The 20,346-nt window shown below is 33.7% G+C and overlaps 1 protein-coding gene across 3 annotated transcripts in view; it reads left to right on the forward strand.

The window, feature by feature from the left end:
* Nucleotides 1-4,878: 4,878 nt before the first annotated feature.
* The window catches only part of CDH18 (cadherin 18), a 718,124-nt gene continuing 702,656 nt past the window's right edge, over nt 4,879-20,346 (forward strand). For all 3 annotated transcript variants that reach the window (XM_046001013.1, XM_046001018.1, XM_046001019.1), the window contains exon 1: nt 4,879-4,938. The gene's annotated coding sequence lies outside the window, so the exon portion shown is untranslated. The remainder of the gene's footprint in view (nt 4,939-20,346) is intronic.

Below are 20,346 nucleotides of genomic sequence, written 5' to 3' on the forward strand. Positions count from 1 at the left end.
AAACCTCATATATCTCCTGATGGGGCATCAGGGATCTCTAGGGGTCTAGGAACCACACTTGAAGAAGTACATCCTTAATGCAATTTTCTCTGTCACATTTTCAGTATCCTAGGTTTTATGCAAATAAATCATGGAAAAACAACATAAAATCTAACATAACTTAGATAGACATTTTTGATGAATAATGTTATACATAACATAATTATGGCTCTTAGTTATGTCTCTTTCAGCATTGTGAAAACACATTGAAGGGGACTGGCCGGGTTACTGCTCTGTGATCTCTCTTTGCCAGGGCTACTAAATCATTGTCATTTAAGAACATAATTAGCACATCTCATTAGCTAATGAAGATAATGACAATTAAAATTCTTTCCCAATTTATGGTTTCCCCTTTATCACAATTTAACAACAATGTCGTTTCAGGGTAATAACAAAATTGGCTTACAAATGACCCTTATACTAATGAACAAGCAGCACCTTGTATCAAGGAGCAAAAGATTATTTATACATTGCACTCTTAATTATATTATGTAGTGGAGTCCTGTTGCTGATGACTTTCCAATGTGATTCAGTCAAAATGTTTGGCTTTATCATTGTCATGTAGGAAGTACAAACCAAATTGTACAGAATATGACTATTTTCCTTAACAATCTTTACGTATAGAGGAGAGTTAATTTCTCTAGTTAATTCCAAGTGTTAAAATAAGGGATAAGTTATAGTGATCAACATATATGGAGTATAAAAGCATTTCTAAGGAAAATGACCTTGTTTTTAAATACAGAATGCTCTATTTTTTCAACTTACTTTGTTTTTCTAGACATTTGTTCTTCCTGTTTTTAATGTGAAAAGCACATTTGAAAATATCTGAAATTAAAAACAACAATTCAATTTTAATTATTAACATTCTGAAAAGGTTAATATAGAAGGAAAAATCTTTTGGAGTTGCTAAAATAAATCCATTTACATTGAACTCTACAAGTCAAAAAGCTGAATTAGAAATTTGCTGATTCCTGTATCACTTTGAAGTAGTTTTTTTTTTTTAATATTTATTTATTTATTTGACAGAGAGAGAGATCACAAGTAGGCAGAGAGGCAGGCAGAGAGAGAGGAGGAAGCAGGTTCCCTGTTGGGCAGAGAGCCCGATGCAGGGCTCAATCCCAGTTCCCTGAGATCATGACCAGAGCCGAAGACAGAGGCTTTAACCCACTGAGCCACCCAGGAGTCCCCTTTGAAGTAGTTTTATTTTTCTATTGCCATGAATAAATTACCATAGACTTAGTATGTTAAAACATCTATATGTTACCTCATAGTTTCTCTAAGTCAGGCATCCAGGACTGGTTTAGCTTTGACAAGGAGGAACAATGAATTGGTTGGGGTTATGTACTATAATGATAATGGATGCATGTCAAACATTAATCCAAACCCATAGAACATATAATACCAAGTGTGAACCAAATGCAAATTATGGACTTTGGGTGATTATGAGGTGCCAATGTAGGTTCATAAATTTCAGTAAATGTACCACTATGGTGGGGATGTTGATAATGGGGGAAATCTATGCATTGTGTGGGGATGGGGGTATATGGGAAATCTCTGTACCTTCCCTTCAATTTTATTGTGAACCTAAACTGTTCTAAAATAATTTTAACAAGATTTTTAACAAAATTGCATCAAAGGAATATAGTATTGTACTCTGCTGAGATTTCTCTCTTTCTGTTATTTTTTTGGACAACCTTCAGAGACTTTAGTTTTTGTGAGCATATACTATGCCTGTAATTTAGAGAATAAAGTGAAGTCAAATGGAATGCTACATAATATGAGTAGCTTTGATATCATGGCATATATATATATATATATATATATAGTGAAAATACATTTTTATGTGACTACATACATGTATTTTAAACATTTTTTAAAGTATACTTTGAAGTGTATATTTCATTATTTGGAGAGCTAGCAAGTACAAAGAATACTTACTGAAGTTATCTCTACAATGATCATTGCATTTAAAAATATTAGCACACAGAAATAACTAAGTAGAGACAAGACAGTGTGATTTAATTAAAAAGTGAAATGTTTTTTAATAAAGAGAAAGGTTTATAAGTACTTTCCAGAAAGTATTTAAATAGATTGTTTCTTTTTATTTGAATAAATGTATGTGACTCAGAAGATGGGGTTGTTATTCACTGGTGAAATCTCCTGGTTGATACAATAGTTCTCAAGATGCTAAGAACAATTATAAATTAATATTCTTTTGCCAGGTTTTATTTTATTATTTTTTGTTTGTTTCAAGTTTTTATTTAAATTCTAATGAGTTAACATGTAGTGTAATATTGGTTTCAGAAGGAGAATTTAGTGATTCATCACTTACATACAACATCCAGTGCTCATCACAGGTGCCCTTCTTAATACTCATCACCCATTTAGACTATCACCCACCCATGTCCACTCCAGCAACCATGTTTGTTCTCTGTAGTTAAGAGCCTTTTACGGTTTGCCTCCCTCTTTTTTCTTTCTAATTTATTATCTTCCCCTTTATTCTTCTGCTTTGTTTCCTAAATTCCAAATATGAGTGAAATCCTGTGATATTTATCTTTGACTGACTTATTTCTCTTAACATAATATGTTCTAGTTTCATCCACATTGTTGCAAATAGAAAGGTCTCAATCTCTTTTATGGCTGAGTAATTTTCCATTTTATAGATATAATTTTATTTATATAAGTTATATATAAACTGTGTATAATGGAAATTATTGTATATAATATATATGTGAAATTTTATATATGTGTGTATATATACACACATATATAAAATATCTATCTATCTGTCTTTATATATCTCACATCTTCTTTAGCCATTCCTCAGTGGATGGACATCTTTTGCCAGGTTGTGAACAGTTAGCTTAGGGGACTGAGCGACAGTGTCAGTGCTGTGCTCTAGGTCGCACCCGTGGAAGAGAAGACTGCTTTTTCCATGCTAGCAGTGGAGCTGAGATGAAACGATCAGCCATATGCAATGGGCCTCATTTCTGACAGGCCTCAGTTAACCTTAGGAAAACATGTCAGTTCTACATAAATAGGTCCCTGTGTGTATATATATATATATGAGTTTCTCTCTGGTACGATATTCAAATATCCCAGTTCTTAAAATGTGTTCCTTGGAAATCCTCCTTGCTCCTCTACTCAAATCATGCTCATGTGTGTTGAATGGAGCCATCCATGATGCACTGTTATTGAGTGATTCTCGTTCTTCATAACAGGGCACCTGAACACTGTAACATAACTGGTTCCTAAAATCAAACCTAGAAATCAGTCACATTGGGTTCTCCCTACTCTTATTTTGGGAAACGCCATATTGAAAAGTTCAGAATTCCAAAATAAAACCATGGCAGAAGCATGTGTAGATAGCTTAGGGAGAATGAAGTTTCTGAGTACCAGATGTTTTATTTTTTAAAATATTTTGTTTATTTACTTGAGAGAGAGAGAGAGAAAATGAGAGATCAGGAACAGGGAAGAGGAACAGAGGGAGAGGGAGAAGCACACTCCCCACTGAGCAGGGAGCCTGATGTGGGGTTCTAAAGGAATTTGAGACCTTTTGCTTTGGTAAAACAGAAGATCTTTATAACCATATTTCATAATCCCTTCCTGCTTATTTTTTAGCACTTTTGATGATATGACATAGAATATATATTTATTTATTTCAGTATATTTTATTCTCCAAAATATAAACACTGTGAGGTCAGGTGTTTTTGTCTCTTTTGTTTGCTGCTATAACCCCAACATGGATAATAATGTTTGGTATGTAATAGGTACTCAGGAAATAATTGTTGAATTGTTGAATGAATCTATTTCTGTTAACTTATGCCTAAAGTATTAGTGACTTCTGTTTAATCTTTATAAGTATCAGTTTCATCAGTTTTAGAAAATAATGGATCATAGCAAACCACACTGACACCTAAGTACATTGTTAAGTTGATTTAACTAACCGTAAGAATAATTCTTAAGCCATTTGCTTTTAGGTTCTGAAAGGCCTCATTACCCTCTGAGATTACATATTCACCTTTTATTTTTCTTGTATCAATAGTCTTTTCAAAATTAATACTTCAATACAACTGAAATGTTGTTCACCTTATAAAATATGAAAATATTATCAATTCCATCTAATTGTCACAATTTTATAACAACATACTTCCTTTGACTTTACAAAACTCCCTTGTTAGAAATATTTTAGTTCATATTTGACTATTTTTTGCATTACTATTCTGATCTATCATATTGTATTAATTTCAAAGGACACCAATTACTGAATTTATAATACATATTAATAATCACTATTAATAGAAATAGTATTTTATTGTTATTTTAAATCACTACTAATACTTTAAATTTATAATGAATCATGGAACACTACATCAAAAACTAATGGGGTACTGTAAAGTGACTAACATTACATAATAAAAAATAAATACTATATATTAAGCAAAATGCTAGGTACTTCAAATGGATTATAACACTTAATACTCAGGCCCTTTCAAAAGGTGTGTTACATCTATCTTAATCAGCTGAAATAATAATGGTTCAGAGAACATAACTGAATTGTCCAAAATTGCACAGCTAACAACTGAAACAGTTGAGATTCTAGCAGGGGTCACTGTCTCAAAGCCTATGCCTTTTGAAAAAAAAAAAAAATTAGAGGTTAAAGCCCCTCATTATTTTACCTTTTAAAAAATGCATTTGCTATCTTTCCCTATTCTGTTTTCATGAGTTAGATTCTTGAGTGGTATGGAAAAATATATAATAACCATGTTTTGTATTATTTATAACTGTGCATGGATTTAGAAGATATGAATATTGAAAAGTTTTCCATATTTGTTTTCCTTCAGGACCCAATATAAGAATATAAGAAAATACATCACCACTCATGAAGTGAATTATAAGGTAAAATTTTTGTATAATTTTTGTTATATTAAAGATGTTATAGAAATGTCAAAATTGTTGTCATACAGTTTCTCTGAAAGATCTTTAGAGCTATCCTGAGATAGTTGGAGGTTTGGCTTAGCAATTCTCTCTGTTTTAATGTCTGTCTTTAAAAAATATTATCTATCTACCCCCTTATTTCTCCTAGGAATTTTGGAACTCTCTCTCATAGGCACGTTTTTCAAATATCATAGAATCAGGAAGGTGAATTGGCATTAGGCTAACTTTTATTAAGTGTTTCTAAACCTTCTTTTAAAAAAGTGGACGTTCAAGAAAGAGCTCTCAATGAATATATTACTACATTTCCATATTTTAAGAAACTACTTTTAAAATGGAATTTCATTATGTGTATGCTTAAAATACATACACATACAGAAATCAGATTAGTTATGTTTAACTAATTATTTGAACTTGTCACTAGATGTAGACCTCTTTCCTAATGAACACTGAATTTGCATTTTTGTAACATCTCTAAATGTTAGTTTCTTGAGATATAAATGTTCCTGGCTATAAGTCATTATTTATCTGTGTAAGTTTGCTTTATAATTAGGGTTTACTACAACAATGATATTTATATTTGAATAATAAGTATAATAGGTATAGATATTGAAAGAGTTAATAAATAGTAGATAAAAATTCACCTACCATTTGGGTGGCTGACTAACAACATCTGATCTGAAACTGTGTGACATTATGACAAACTTCTCTTTAAATACTTGAATTTCTTATGAAAAGATGAAATGTAAGGATACAAGCCATAAGATCAAAAGTATTATATCAATTAATTTTGTATAGAATATACTTCATTATGCATATTTTATACAATTGTCTGACTTGTTGGGTAAGTGTGCATATATATTATTAAATCCTGCTCTTTTATAACAATAGAAAAGATCAGAAATGCTAAAATATCAAAATATTCAATATTTTCAAAGTCACATTCTATTGATTTATATAATGTGCTTTTTACTTTGAAAATACAACTCTAAATACAGATCTGATCTTGTGATAATACATTAAATGTAAAAAACAAGATATAAACCAAATTGTGTTCCATTCAACTCAAACCAAGATATAAAGCAACACAATTTTCAAGTATTAGATTCCTCCTACTTCATCCCCTACCTCACGCATGTGGACCAAGTCCTCTTCCAGGAGATCACTAAAACATTGATCATGTTAGAAATTTTACCAAGGGTGAGTTTTCTAATCACATATACTTGGAATTTATTTGTGTTGCACACAATTTGTTTTTGAAAATGTCTTTTTGGAACCAAGAACATACGGGAATAAAAATAAACAAGATATAGAAGGAATGTTATGAAAGCTTAGTTATTTCAATAATAAATAAATTATTATATAAATAAACAAGACTACCTATCATCATAACTAGACTTCACCATCATAGGAAAAGATAGACTTGAGATGAATATCCCTGAAAAAGGAAGTTTTTGCTACAACAGAGGTTGTGTTTGTAATTTTCTTCTTGAGGTACACCTTTTTTTTTTTTTTTTTTTAAATCTGTAGTTTCTAACCAGCAGTGTCCTTCATAAAGAGCTTCCATTTTAGGAGATTGTTCATATTTTACTTCTCTCCTATAACTTATAATGAATGGTACATCTTTCCTCAAAATTTTCTGAGAAATGCAATTTTCAGGAAGGCTGTACCACTTGAAATTAATGATTGAATTGTCTGTACAGTAGAATTAAAAATATACTTATTGAATGTTTAGTGGAGAAAACCACAGACTACTTACTAAGTTATAAAATAGTTAATAGGGGAGCCTGGGTGGCTAAGGCTGTTGTGCATCTGTCTTTGGGTCAGGTCCCTGGGATCAAGCCCTGTGTTGGGCTCTCTACTCAGTGGGAGTCCCGCTTCTCCCTCTCCTTCTGATGTTCCCCCCTTCTTGTGCTCTCTCACTCTCTCTTTGTCAAGAAAGTAAATAAAATCTTGGGGCACCTAGGTGGCTCAGTGGGTTTAAGCCTCTGCCTTTGGCTCGGGTCATGATCCCGGGGTCCTGCGATCAAGTCCTTTATCTGGTTCCCTGCTCCAAAAGGAGCTTGCTTCTCACTAACCAGCTCTGCCTGCCACTTCCCCTGCTTTAGTTCTCTCTCTCTCTCTGTCATATTAATAAATAAAATCTTTTAAATAATAAATAAATAAATAAAATTTTAAAAGATCTAAAATAGTTAATAGCTGTCTCATAATTTTGAAAAATTATTCACTTGGATAAACAATCAAAAAATTTTTAAGTTTTTAGGTGAAATAAATGTAAGTACATCATTTATACATATTGATACTCAAAATTTACCTCATATGATTTTCAACAGATTATGATTATTTTTTACAATTTTAGGAAAATTAACTAACACATGTTTACTGGGTTACATTATTTAATATTTACCTTTCCATTTTCTCATCTCAAAAACGTGAGTGCTCTTATATTTCTTTCCTATGCATTCCAATAAATACTATTTTATACAATTTATTTTAGAAAAAAATATGACCCATCTGCTGTACTTGCCCAATATTAGTTTTTTTTAATATGTCTTTCTTATTCTAATAAGTATTCTTTATATCATTATATAAAGAAATCTGGTAAGCTGTATAAATTTCTACATGACACCATGTAATGGATTATATGTCTTTACTTATTAATATGACTACATATGACATATGACAAATACTGAATGGACCTAGTAAATGATTTGGCATTTGTAAACTCATTTACTCCTCAAAACTGCCCTCTGATATAGATGTGATTATTACTTTCCAGAAGAACTGTCAGAATGAAACGGTTTTCATAGGATTCTAGACTGTTATTTTAAAATGTTAACTAAAACAAAGATTAAATGTGATTATATGAAGTTCAACATTTGCTTACACTTATATTCTTAAGTACAGAGGGGTAAAACATCATCAAAAGATGCCAAACAATCAACATGGGGTCTCCCCTTGGACAGGGTCACTGGGATCGACGCTTGTCTGTGTTTGGTTTGAACCTGTAAAAACTGTGGTTTCTAGTTGCCGTTGCTGAGATGTGTGTATTGTGTTACAGAACAAGTAATTCTGAAAAGGAACATCAGGAAGTACAGTGTTAGAAAGTGGCCCTCAACAGTTTCATTGTTTCTGCTGCCACTGTTTGGATGTTACAATTCCTGAGAAGGAACATTTGTGCTCAAGTCTCTAGGATAAACCTTCTCTTGTCCTGTGATTGTGGTAGATTTATAAGCCTCTTCTATCCTCTGGGGGAATAGAATCAAGCTGACAGTTTATGAGAAAGAGTATGATTGTGTACTTTCATGTTTCTTGTGCATTTGTTGATGAATAGCATTATTTATGTTACTTAAAGTCAAATATTTATCTCTTTTGTTACTCAGTAATGTCAGCTATTTGAAACACATCTCGTTGAAGAAATAACCTTCATAAAGTCAGAATTAAATCTACCACTTCAATATTTCAAATCTCACCCAAACCTTCAACTTTAAAAAAAAGCAAAACTCATATACATTTTATAATTCCGTGATCATACACTTAAAGTTTACTTAAGTCAAAGAAAAAGTGTATAGTGGGTATTTCTAAATAAATAATTTTATTTTCTAGGAAGATAAAATAATTATCCACTCAATAAAAATGAATGAATCTTTTGAGATACAATATCCTCTTTGAGTTAAGTGCAAATTTTCACAAACATTTTGTTGTTGCTTTTTTATTTTGATTCAAGTTGTTTGTCATTTTTCCTAAGTATCTACCAAACTCTACCTGTTATTGTGAAGTCATAATGCATAAATTCTGTGACTTAAATTACTAGAATTTTCTTTTTTCTCCAAAGTGTATCTCTGACCCACCTTTTACAGAATGGCAATTTCTTCTTAGAGTCTGTTACCTTCACAACCATAGCTAACTAACTGTATTGAGGAGTTTGCCCTTCACTTTTTGTAATTATATTCTACTCCGCCGCCTCCACGATTCAAACTCTTTCTCCCCTTTGGTAAACATTTGCATATTGCTTCACATAAGACAGATTAGTAAGCACTAATTGAACTAAAAAATGAAAGTGGAGAAGAGCTCGTTTAATAGACTATATCTCCTAAAACATACAAAGGAGTATCAGAGAGCAGAAGTTTGATGAGTGGCTGAGAAAGCAACATCTTGACTCAACTCATTAGTATGAACTAGTTCGTTGTATTAACAAAATGTTAGGCTGGGTGGTTGGGAAGGGACTGACTGTGGAGTGACCTGTGATTGACATGGCGCCAGTGGATGAGCAGAAAAGGAGTAAGCAGGAAGGAAGTCAGGGGCTCTGCTGAGCTCAGGAAAAAGAGTTAAGCTCCCAGCTCAGGGTTGGTTTGGTTAACCCACCATGGAAATTCCCAAATGTTGGATATTTTCACGTTATGCTTGTAAATTATTATATGCCTTCTCTAAGCCAGCTACTAAGTGATTGGGACACACAGTTTCATTTAGTATTTAGAATAATATAATTTTATTATGTCTTTATTATTGATGACGAAGTTAAACCCGGATTGATTTTGGGTCCTTCTAACACTAAGCCTCTGCTCTTAGCAATCAGGAATGCAGGGGTGTACAGTGTGTAGTTTTATTCACTCAGAGATGTGCCATGGTTGAGTTGGTTTGGTATTTAGCATTATTGGTTTCTTTCTAATTCTGGATTAATGATTATCACCTTCACATTTTTAAAAAAGATTTTATTCATTTATTTGACAGAGATCACAAGTAGGCAGAGAGGCAGGCAGAGAGAGGGGGGAAGTAGACTCCCCGCTGAGCAGAGAGCCTGATGCAGGGCTAGATCCCAGGATCCTGGAATCATGACCTGAGCCAAAGGCAGAGGCTTTAACCCACCGAGCCACCCAGGTGCCCCTCACCTTCACATTTTTACTTCTGTTTTCCTTCAAGTAAAATACTAGAATTGTATTTCCAGTTTTTTTCAAAAACGTGAACATTTTGTTTCTTTATACATTTTTTTCTGCCTAGAGTTTGCATGCCTTTCACCAAATTCTTAATAGATCTGTGACTAAGGGTTTTAAGTGAATAAAAACAACAAAGGGATAGGAATAAAATCATACTGAAATATGGATCATTTGGAAAGCACAGCTGTGTTTGTAACTGGTTTCCTAATTACAGTATGTGATAATTGGTATACAAAAATAATGAATAGTCTCCTGAACAAAGTTTGTGAAATGAAGCAGATTTTGAAAACATAATATGGCCTGTGTCCACATCTTCTGACCTAGTTGCTGTGTGTTGAATTTGATACTTTATGGAATTAACTCAAGGCCAGAGTATGTAGTAAGCACAGTCCTTTGGCCCTACCACCTTTTATGTTTAGCACCACTACTATGAATGTATGGATATTTTCCATAATTCCATATACTGCTGTTTCTGCCTTTCTTAAATTTTGTTAGTTATTCTCTGGTGCACCATCAGCTACCAACCCGTCCTTAAAACAACAATCACAGGGGTGACTGGGTGGCTCAGTGTGTTAAGCCTCTGCCTTAGGCTCAGGTCATGATCTCAGGGTCCTGCAATCAAGCCCCATATCGAGCCCCACATCGGGCTCTCTGCTCAGCACGGAGCCTGCTTCCCCCTCTCTTTCTGCTTGCCTCTATGCCTACTTGTGATCTCTCTCTCTGTCAAATAAATAAAATCTTTAAAAAAAAATTGCAAAGATCACAACATTTAAATATTACTGTCCCTTTTTTCTTAAGCTCTTGTCATCTGTGAATCAAAAGTGATGATACATTAACTATTGTAACTTTAATGACCTATTACTCCCTTCTGAACTTTGATTCCATATTCCAATTAAGATGCAGAATCAAGGGACTACTCAAATACTGAGGATTTCTGTTCTATAATAGGCCCATCAGGTTTTCATTGTGCTTTATATGTGATTTTTTTTTAATGTGTGGTATAGCATGTTTAAATAAGGCCCCATGACCTATCTCAAATCACATGATTCAACTTCCTCAGTATTTTTTGCATATTTAGAATGTTAGGCATTTTCAACATTCTAAGATAGATGGTAATATCCCCACTTTATTAAGAGAATAAATTAAACAACTCAATCTTGATCAAATGGACATTCGCAGTTAGGATTTCTGGCTAGAATTTTGGAACTTTCTCTTTTATCACAACTGGCCTGTTAGACATCTATTGTTTTTACCTTTCCCACTGCTGTGATTTCTGTTTTACCTCAGAAAAATAAATTGCTTTTGGTCACATTTGTTTTGGGATTCAAATCCAGGCATATTTATGGGGATATAAAAATGTTTTAGAACCTCTTTTGATATAGCTGCACTTGTTTTAAGCTAGAATATACTACAACATAATGCCATCTATTTCAATATTATTGCAAAAATGGTGTATCCAGATTGTTTTGTAAGACGGTAAAATAAAGTTTGAACTGATTTTAGTGTGAGTACAGGGTTTATTTATTAAGTCTACTCTGCAAGGACAAGAAAAACCATCGTGCAGAGCTGGAGATGTATCTTCTAACAAATGACCATTTAGTTCTGATTTAATGTAACTCCTGGGCACCAGTAAATCAACCAGTGCAATACCAAGGAAAAACATTAAGATCTTTACATTTTGAGGCTTCCTGTCAAACTGTTGCTTAACGCAGTTAGACTGAGACTTTAAATCTGTTGTTTAAAGGCTGAATAGATTAAAAAAAAAAAAGATAAGTTATCTCTTTTTTGGCCTTGATTTGGGACATTAACTAGGTTCTTCATTTGTCCACACTGATGGATGATTTTAAAAGTTGGATGCAGGGGCGCCTGGGTGGCTCAGTGGGTTGGGCCGCTGCCTTAGGCTCGGGTCGTGATCTCAGGGTCCTGGGATCGAGTCCCACGTCGGGCTCTTTGCTCAGCGGGGAGCCTGCTTCCTCCTCTCTCTCTGCCTGCCTCTCTGCCTACTTGTGATCTCTGTCTGTCAAATAAAAAAAAAAAAAATCTTTAAAAGTTGGATGCATAAAAAAAGAACCTCACAAGTGACAAATTTATCTGATAATACCATAGAACATTATGTAAAGCCATTACAATTCAAAGAAATAGATTTTTCTTCTTTCAGAAGTTCTGAAAATAATAAAGTGTAGTCAACATTTACATCTATTTATCAAAAACAAACTTGATTATTTTTGCTTTTACACATAAAACCTTATCAAAATTTTATGCTTAATTTCATCTTCAGACTCTTAAAACTATCGATATTGAGATTTTCTGATCATTGTAGAAGTAGACAATTAATTTGACTATCTCCTGTATTGCTCTTCCCTGTAATACAATATGGACTAGAAATTCTTCTAAGTTGTAAGTTTCTTCATGTTTCTTGTACTTGGTATATATAAGATTCTTCATCTGTGGTGTTATAATGTTTACAATGTTTATTAAATTTGCAACATTTCTACCTTTTTTCTTCAAATATTATTTTCTTCTATCCCTTCCTTATTTTATGGAAACAATAATTACATGTATAGTAAGCTGCTTAAAGTTGTTTTACAGTTACTCTTAAAAAATTTTGTTTTCCTGTGGTGCCTCACTGACTCAGTGAAGCATCTGACTCTTGATTGCAGCTCAGATCTTGATCTCAGGGTTGTGAACTCAAGCCTGGCATTTGGTTCCACACTTTTTTTGGTATTTATTTCCTTACTTATTTATTTAGATTTTACTTATTTCTCAGATAGAGGGAGGGAGAGTGAGCATAAGCAGGGTGAGTGGCAGGGAGAGGGTGAAGGAGGATCCCCACTGACCAAGGAGCCCAAAGTGGGACTTGATCCCAGGACCCTGGGATCACGATCTGAGCTGAAGGCAGACACTTAACTGACTGAGCCACCCAGGCATCCCATAGTAAGCCTACTTAAAAAAAAAAAAAAAGAAAAAGTTTTTGTATTTTGTTTAGATAATTTTTATTACTATATTCTGCTTTTATTATGAAATTTATATTTCATAATAAATATGTATGTATTTATTTTTGAACATATAGGACTTTCATTATACTTATTTAATTTTTTTCTGCTAATTCTAATATTTGAAGGAGTTATGATTCAGTTGATTTATGGCTCATGTTTTCCTGCCTCTTATATTTCTAGTAATCTTTGACTGCATTCCAGAGATTGGAAATTTTACTTTTTTCTGTGTTTGATATTTTTGTATTCCTATAAATATTCTTGAGCTTTTTTTTGTAATGCAGTTAAATTACATGAAAACTGTTTGACTTTTGTTTGTTTGTTTGGTTTTGGTCTGGTTTTCAAGGTATGTTCTATGGGTCCATACCAGCATTTAGTTGTAAAGCTGTTACTTCCCACCACTAGGGCAGCATCTTCATAATAGAAAAAAAAACCAAAACTATTTGGTGTGAATGTCAATGACCATCTCTTCTAATCATAACTGCTGCTTTTGTTCCTGCCCTCTGATAGCTTTCTTATATGCACATGCTTATTAATAATCAACTGATTTTTCCAGGTTTGCCTGGGTAGGTTTCTGAGTTTTTTCTTAATTTTTTTAAAAGGTTATTTATTTATTTATTTGTGAGAAAGAGAGAGAGATAATGAGAGAGAATAGGAGCAGGGAGGAAAGAGAGATTCCTTGAGATCGGGTTCCTTGAGATCAGGGAGACCAACCAACGCAGGGTTCAATTGATCCCAGGACCCTGAGATCATGACGTGAGCTGAAGGCAGACATTCAACCAATTGAGCCATCCAGGTGCCCCCTGGAGTTCTGTTGTAGTGGATCTCTCTCTCTGCTAGTACTGTGGTCTGTGATCTTTAGCGGTTTATTCTCGTTGATTTCTCAGTTCTGTCTTCTCAATTGAGGGAGTCTTCCAGGTATCTTCTCGATTTCTACTCCTTGAACAACTTCTTGGAAACTGTCTCAAGACAATTTTTGTGCTTACCTTATTTTCGGTACTTTAGGGATTGTTGTTGTTCCTTGGTGTTATCTAGTGTTTTGAAAAGTATTGTTTCATACATTTTATCTATTTTCTGGTTCTTTCCAGGCAGAAGGAAAATCCAATCCTTATTTCTCCATTTTTCCTGCATCTCATATGTATACGTATACCCACACATACATAGTTGAGGAGACACGATAGAACTGAAATATTATGTAATAATGATAAGAAGGATTAGTATCTTAGCCAACTTGGGCTGTTATAACAAAATACCATAGGCTGGGTGGTCTAAGCAACAGACATTTATTTTCTCACAGTTCTGGAGGCTTAAAGTCAAAATTAAGGTGCTAAGATGGTTAGTTTCCAGTGGAGGCTCTCTTCTTGAATCTTTAGGTTCTTGAATCTTTGAGCTGTGTCCTCACATGGCAGGAAAAAGAGAACACGCTCTCTGGTGTAGCTTCTTATAAAGCTATACTACTCTCATCAGGAAGGCCCCACCCTCATAACCTTACCTAAACCTAGCTCCCAAAGACCCTCTCCAAATTTCATCACATTAGGCAAATGAAATTTAGAACAGAGCTACTCATTAAGATGCTTTGACATAGGGCGCCTGAGTGGCTCAGTAGGTTAAGCCATGACCTTCGGCTCAGGTCATGATCTCAGGGTCCTAGGATCGAGTCCCGCATTGGGCTTTCTGCTCAGCAGGGAGCCTGCTTCTCTCCCTCTCTCTCTCTGCCTGCCTCTCTGCTTATTTGTGATAAATAAATAAAATCTTAAAAAAAAGATGATTTGACATAAATGCTCTAATTTTCTTAGAGAGGTAGAGATATTATTTAACTTCAGGATTTTTAAAATCTGGTTGGTGAATCCAATTTCATTTTCTTAATTAAGGTTGGTATCTATAAGGTATATATTACTATCTACTAAGGAATCAGGTTGGTTATTTAATTATCCATAAAATACGGCTTACCTAAAGTAAAATACAATACTATTTGTCAAATTCAAAATTATAAATATAATAGTTTTATATTCCCTGATCAAAGTCTTTTGTTTTCCTCAGAGTGAATCTTCTAACTAATGTAGCATATATAGCTGAACACCACTTTTCAATGATTATATACATAAAACAAAACATCTTAAAATAATGGTTTTATTTTTGTTAATTTTTATTCTTAAAATATTTGTCTTTGGAGCCCTATAAAATATACCAACGTAACATGTCTCATGTCTTGGTCTCAATATAGCACTTACAAACAGGTCAGAAGCAAATCACATCCCATTTGGCATAGCGGTTGTTACAAAGGAAAAATAAAATAGAGACTTGATTCTGAAAGCAGCAATAGAGCAGAAGTGTTGAAATTGCTTAATGTAGAGACAACTTCAAAAGAGTTTTGGGTATACATACTAAACTCACAAAATAAAATAACTTTAATGGCATTTCCACAAAACTCAATAACTGTAATTTAAAGTTAATTAGATACTGATTCTGTTTTCTTTCTTTCAATATATCATAGTTATATAAAATAGCATAACGTAGTTATGTTTATTTCAAATATTTAGGTTTATGTTGTACTCTCTTCATGAACCCATTGCCTGAGGATTTAAGTTCATAAAGTGATAATGAAACCTATAGATCATTTGTGACCGTAAGAAAAATCATCAAACTCAGTTCTCAAATTGCCTTCTTCTCCTAGTCCCAGTCAACAAGCAAAAAGTAACAAGAGGTTTTTTTTTTTTTAAATAAAAAAGAAAAAAGAAAAAGAAATGAGAGTTGAAATACTCAAATATTTAATAAAATCATTTTAGAATTGCTTTGCTTATTTGACTTTTTTTTTTTTTTCCATTTGGTCTTAAGGACAGTGACATTTTTATATTCATGTTTGGGAAAACAAAGTCTTTTTTTTTTTTTTTAAGATTTATTTGAGAGAGAGCACACTAGAGTGAGGGGATGGGCACAGGGAGAAGGAGAGAGAATCTTCAAGCAGAATTCCTGCTGAGCATGGAGTCTGACTTAGGGCTCAGTCCCAGGATCTTGTGATCATGATCTGAGCTGAGCCCAGGATCTTGTGATCATGATCTGAGCTGAAATCAAGAATCAGACACCTAATCAACTGAGCCACTCAGGTGCCCCAAGGGAAAACAAAATCTTAGAAGAATTCAGGCAAGTGTTTATTTTTATTAAGCTAGAATGTTATTTTACTCTTGACATTCCAGTACCCATTCTTTATTAACAATTTACTTTATTACTTTATTTACTTTATTACTTTATTTACTCTATTACTATAACTTTAGTTTTTATAATAGAGTAATAAGTATATTAAAATTGTGATATTAAAACTTTTTATTGGTTTAATCTGAAATAAATAAGCCAAAATATTTTTATTTATTCTCAACAAGCATTATCTGAAAATAAGAACAATTCTTTCTGATATTATGCAAGTTTTCAATCTTTATAAAATATATGCTGTCTCTAGGCCTTGTTTAACAATTTGTAAATTGATGGGCTTATTAAACGATTCCTCAGGTGACTTGAACCTTTTTGAGGCCTTTGTGAATTTTACTGAATTCTGATTATTTAGTTACCACTAGAGGGAACTAAATCCCCTAAAGTTCAATTTTGGAATTTTTTTTCCATTTATTCAAAAATTTTTTAAAGATTTATTTATTTTTTTATTTGACAGAGAGAAAGAGAGAGAGAGAGAGAGGGGGAGAACAAGCAGGGGGAGTAGGAGAGGGGGAAGCTGGCTCTCCACCGAGTAGGGAGCCCAATGTGGGCCTCGGTCCCAGGACCCTGGGATCATGACCCAAGCTGAAGGCAGATGCTTAACGACTGAGCCACCCAGGCGCCCCAAAGTTATTCAATTTTAAAATTTTGTACAATGTTTATTATAAGTTTTGTATACAGCTTACATTTTGCATATAATAGGTTTAAACAAAAGACTGTAGTAGTCATGGATGAACAGAACTTACTATCATGCCTACCAATGCTGAGAAACAACTTGAAAAATAATCCAAGTAGTTGTTCTGCCCCATGTTATGGATTTCTCACTAAGTGCATTGAACAATCATTTCACATGAATAAGAGTGTTTTAACACCCATAAATTTTTCACCTCCTTTTTCCTTCTTTGTAGACTTTTATCACATTTGTATCATCAATATAATTTATCAACAAAGCATTAGACTGCTAAGAGTGTTTTTCTTTTCTGTTGAGGGAAAAGAGATGGATTTTGGAAATTTTGGAAACCTTTGGATTCCAGTTCACAGTGTGAAATAGAAAATAAAGCAACAAATCCCCAGAAGACTTCGAATGATGGAACTCACTTTGTTAAACTGAATAAACCTGAAGGATCATGTAGAATACAATTAAACCATGATCATATTTTAACATCATCACCATCATAAATAATCCAGATTTATATTAGATGAAGGCATGAGTATCACATGGGGGCATACCAAAAAAGATCTACTCATAGCTAAGCAGATCACAAGGTTAAACAAGATGGTTTTCAGTCATTAATGGAAAACTAGAGTTAACTTCTGCTTATAACCAACAAGATGGTTTAGGTAGTAATAAATCCCTACATTAAGGAAGCCCAGCTCCTCTAGCCCCTAAAGTAGAGATATCAAATCATTTTGGGTTAAGTGTCAAAGTAATAGGAAACACTGGCTTTTGAGAATGTTTTAAAGTGTTGCCAATATTTTATAGACCTAGAGTCATCAATTCCATTTCTCTAAGTCCTCAGTACCTTGGTGGACAATGCAGAACTATATCTCAGATGCCCTGATTTCTAGAGCAATGGATTTCTCCTTGTCCCACACTTAACCACAAAGGGCTTCATGTTATGCACCTCCAATTATTAGCAGAGACTTGAATAGAAGTATGATTCCTAATGAAGGAATATTGTATGACCTTGATCATAAAGAATTTTAGTGCCTGATGAGTTTAGAAAACTCACCAGTTCTGTTTCACTTTCCTAAAAGACATAATTAGTATGACTGACATACTAAAGAAAAAAGAATAGATGCTTTTAAGTGCAATGCCTAGAAACTAAACAAACTATATCCTTATTCAGAGTTAAGTACTGTGAATAATATACCTTAATGTGCTGGACACTACAGAAAATAAATAATGGAAGTAACTCTGTAATCATATTATTAATTTATAATGCTCCTCTCAAAACAGAATCTAGGACACTATGCAAGGAACAAACAAAAATTACACCAATCTGGGCTTCTTGCCCAGAAATACAACCACAAAAATATACACATAACTAAGGGAGGAAAACAAAACAAAACAGTCCAAAGAAAAGACAGTTGATGAGAAAGAAAAATAAGGATCACTACATTAAAAAAATGAAAATGCTATAATTGTAATTGTTGGTAAATCTGATGATCCCATTAGATTTATTAACAAGTTTGAATATTATGGAGAAGGAATAAGATAGTATTTTAATAATAAAGAATATTTCCAAGAAAATCTATTAATTGACCAAAATAAAGACATTTTTAGGGTATCAGAAATCATCAACCATGGAGTAAATATTGTATAGTTCCGGGCATTGTCTTCCAGCTGAAATATCTCCTGGTCTTAAGTGAAAGAGCTTAGGGAGCAGATCTTCCCAATATGCAAATTATAATTAGAATGTATCTTGAGGGTTGTAGGGCTTCATGGTGATTGAGATGATGATGATGATGATGACGATGAGTTTGTGATTGAAAATATTTAATGACACAAAATGTTATATTGCCTAGGGGAGGTTTATGTAAAGTCCACAATGAGTTGTAATAAAAAGAACTTTTTTCTGTCTTCAGCAAACAACACATTATTATCTATTCTGGGTTACCTTTTTAACCAGCAATCTGGTCTTGCATATTTATGCCTAACATTAAAGCTTTGGGGTCTTGACAGACTTTTTAATATGTACCAGGCTTATTCTCTACCATATTCCCATTGGCATCCTCTTATGGCAGAGAAAATGAAGTATCAAAGGCCTCCATATTTGGGGAAGAAAAGGTTATTGTTCAATTATTCAACTGCCAATCAGAAAATTATCAAGCTATGCTTGGAATCCTACATAAATATGAAATGACCTAACTGAAGCTACTTTAAATATATGTTCTTCATTTATGCCTTGTAGACATGTGGCTACGCGACTGTTGAGAAAGACTAGTTTCTGCTAGAAGAGGATTTTGAAAGAACCCAAAGCCATTAAATCACCACTGGCCCCACTGTACTTTTCTTCTATCTTGAAGACAAAAACTTCTAGCCAATTGAAATTGTTTAGGGAGAAGTGGGCAGGTAGTGTGGCTTTGCTAGGGCTGGAGACAGAGTTAGCAAAACGACGAATTGAAGAGCTCAATGAGAAATGACCAAAAGATACGAGGAAAACAAGAGTTTTTGAGATTGAAGCCATGAACAGATTATTTACAATATGAAGATCAGATCAATACTGTCAATTATTGTAGAAAGTCAAAAACATGTCTTGATACTCTAGATTTAGTGTAAAGAAATTATTTGTTGATTTTAGAAAGGCAATGCCAGCTGAATGGTTAGGATCATTTAGCCAGACTGCAATGGGTTGAGCACTGAACTGGAAGTAAAATGGAAGGAGTGATTCCTGTGGCCAAGAAGGAAAGAAAAGCCTGGAGAGAACAATAGGACTAAAAATATTTTGTGTTTGCTTGTTCAGTTAGATGGAAGAAACCTGAATGTGTTTCAAAACTCAGAAGAAGAGGGTAGTGGAAGAGGGGTTGACATATAGGAAAGGAAGGAAATAATTGTTCTTTCAGTTTTCTGAAATGTAAATGAGAAGGATTCAAAATATAGTAGAATGATCAATGACAGAGAGAACATAGAATGGAGGAAACTAGGTGAGAATAGACATTGCTAAATTTGTGTTAGTTGGGTGAGAATTCATTCTTGCAACCTAATGATTTTAATGTCATGAAATAGCTCAGTCATATGCAAGTCATGTGTGAGTACACACTGGGTTAGGACATTGTGGAAAGTAAAATGCTGAAATAAACACTGGGAACAATTGAATTCATTAGAATGCTGTCTAGAGAAATAAAGGATTTCAGTACAGCTTTAAGAGCTAAGTTGATGCTGGAAAAGAGAACTTTGCAAGTGGACACTGAATTTGTGTGTGTGTTTATGAATTATGATAGAAAGCTCAGATGTATGAGTCACATAAATAGGACACTGGTTACATCAAGGGTCATGCAAAAGAGGGGAAGGACAAAATAGAACCAGTAAGTAGACAGTACTGTCAAGAATGGGATGGGATCTTACCAGTTTGATTTGGGTTTGATAGGTTTGATTTGGATGGAAACGGAGGACAACATGGGAGGAGCTGGTATATATGGAGAAAACAGTTGGGTCAAGAGGGTAGGAAACCAATAAGAAAACAGTGGCACCGTGTAGAACAAAGTGAGAGATACCATGAAACCTGTTTACATCTAGA

The sequence above is a fragment of the Meles meles genome, chromosome 3 (assembly GCF_922984935.1).
Source record: "Meles meles chromosome 3, mMelMel3.1 paternal haplotype, whole genome shotgun sequence".
Classification (NCBI taxonomy): Eukaryota; Metazoa; Chordata; class Mammalia; order Carnivora; family Mustelidae; genus Meles; species Meles meles.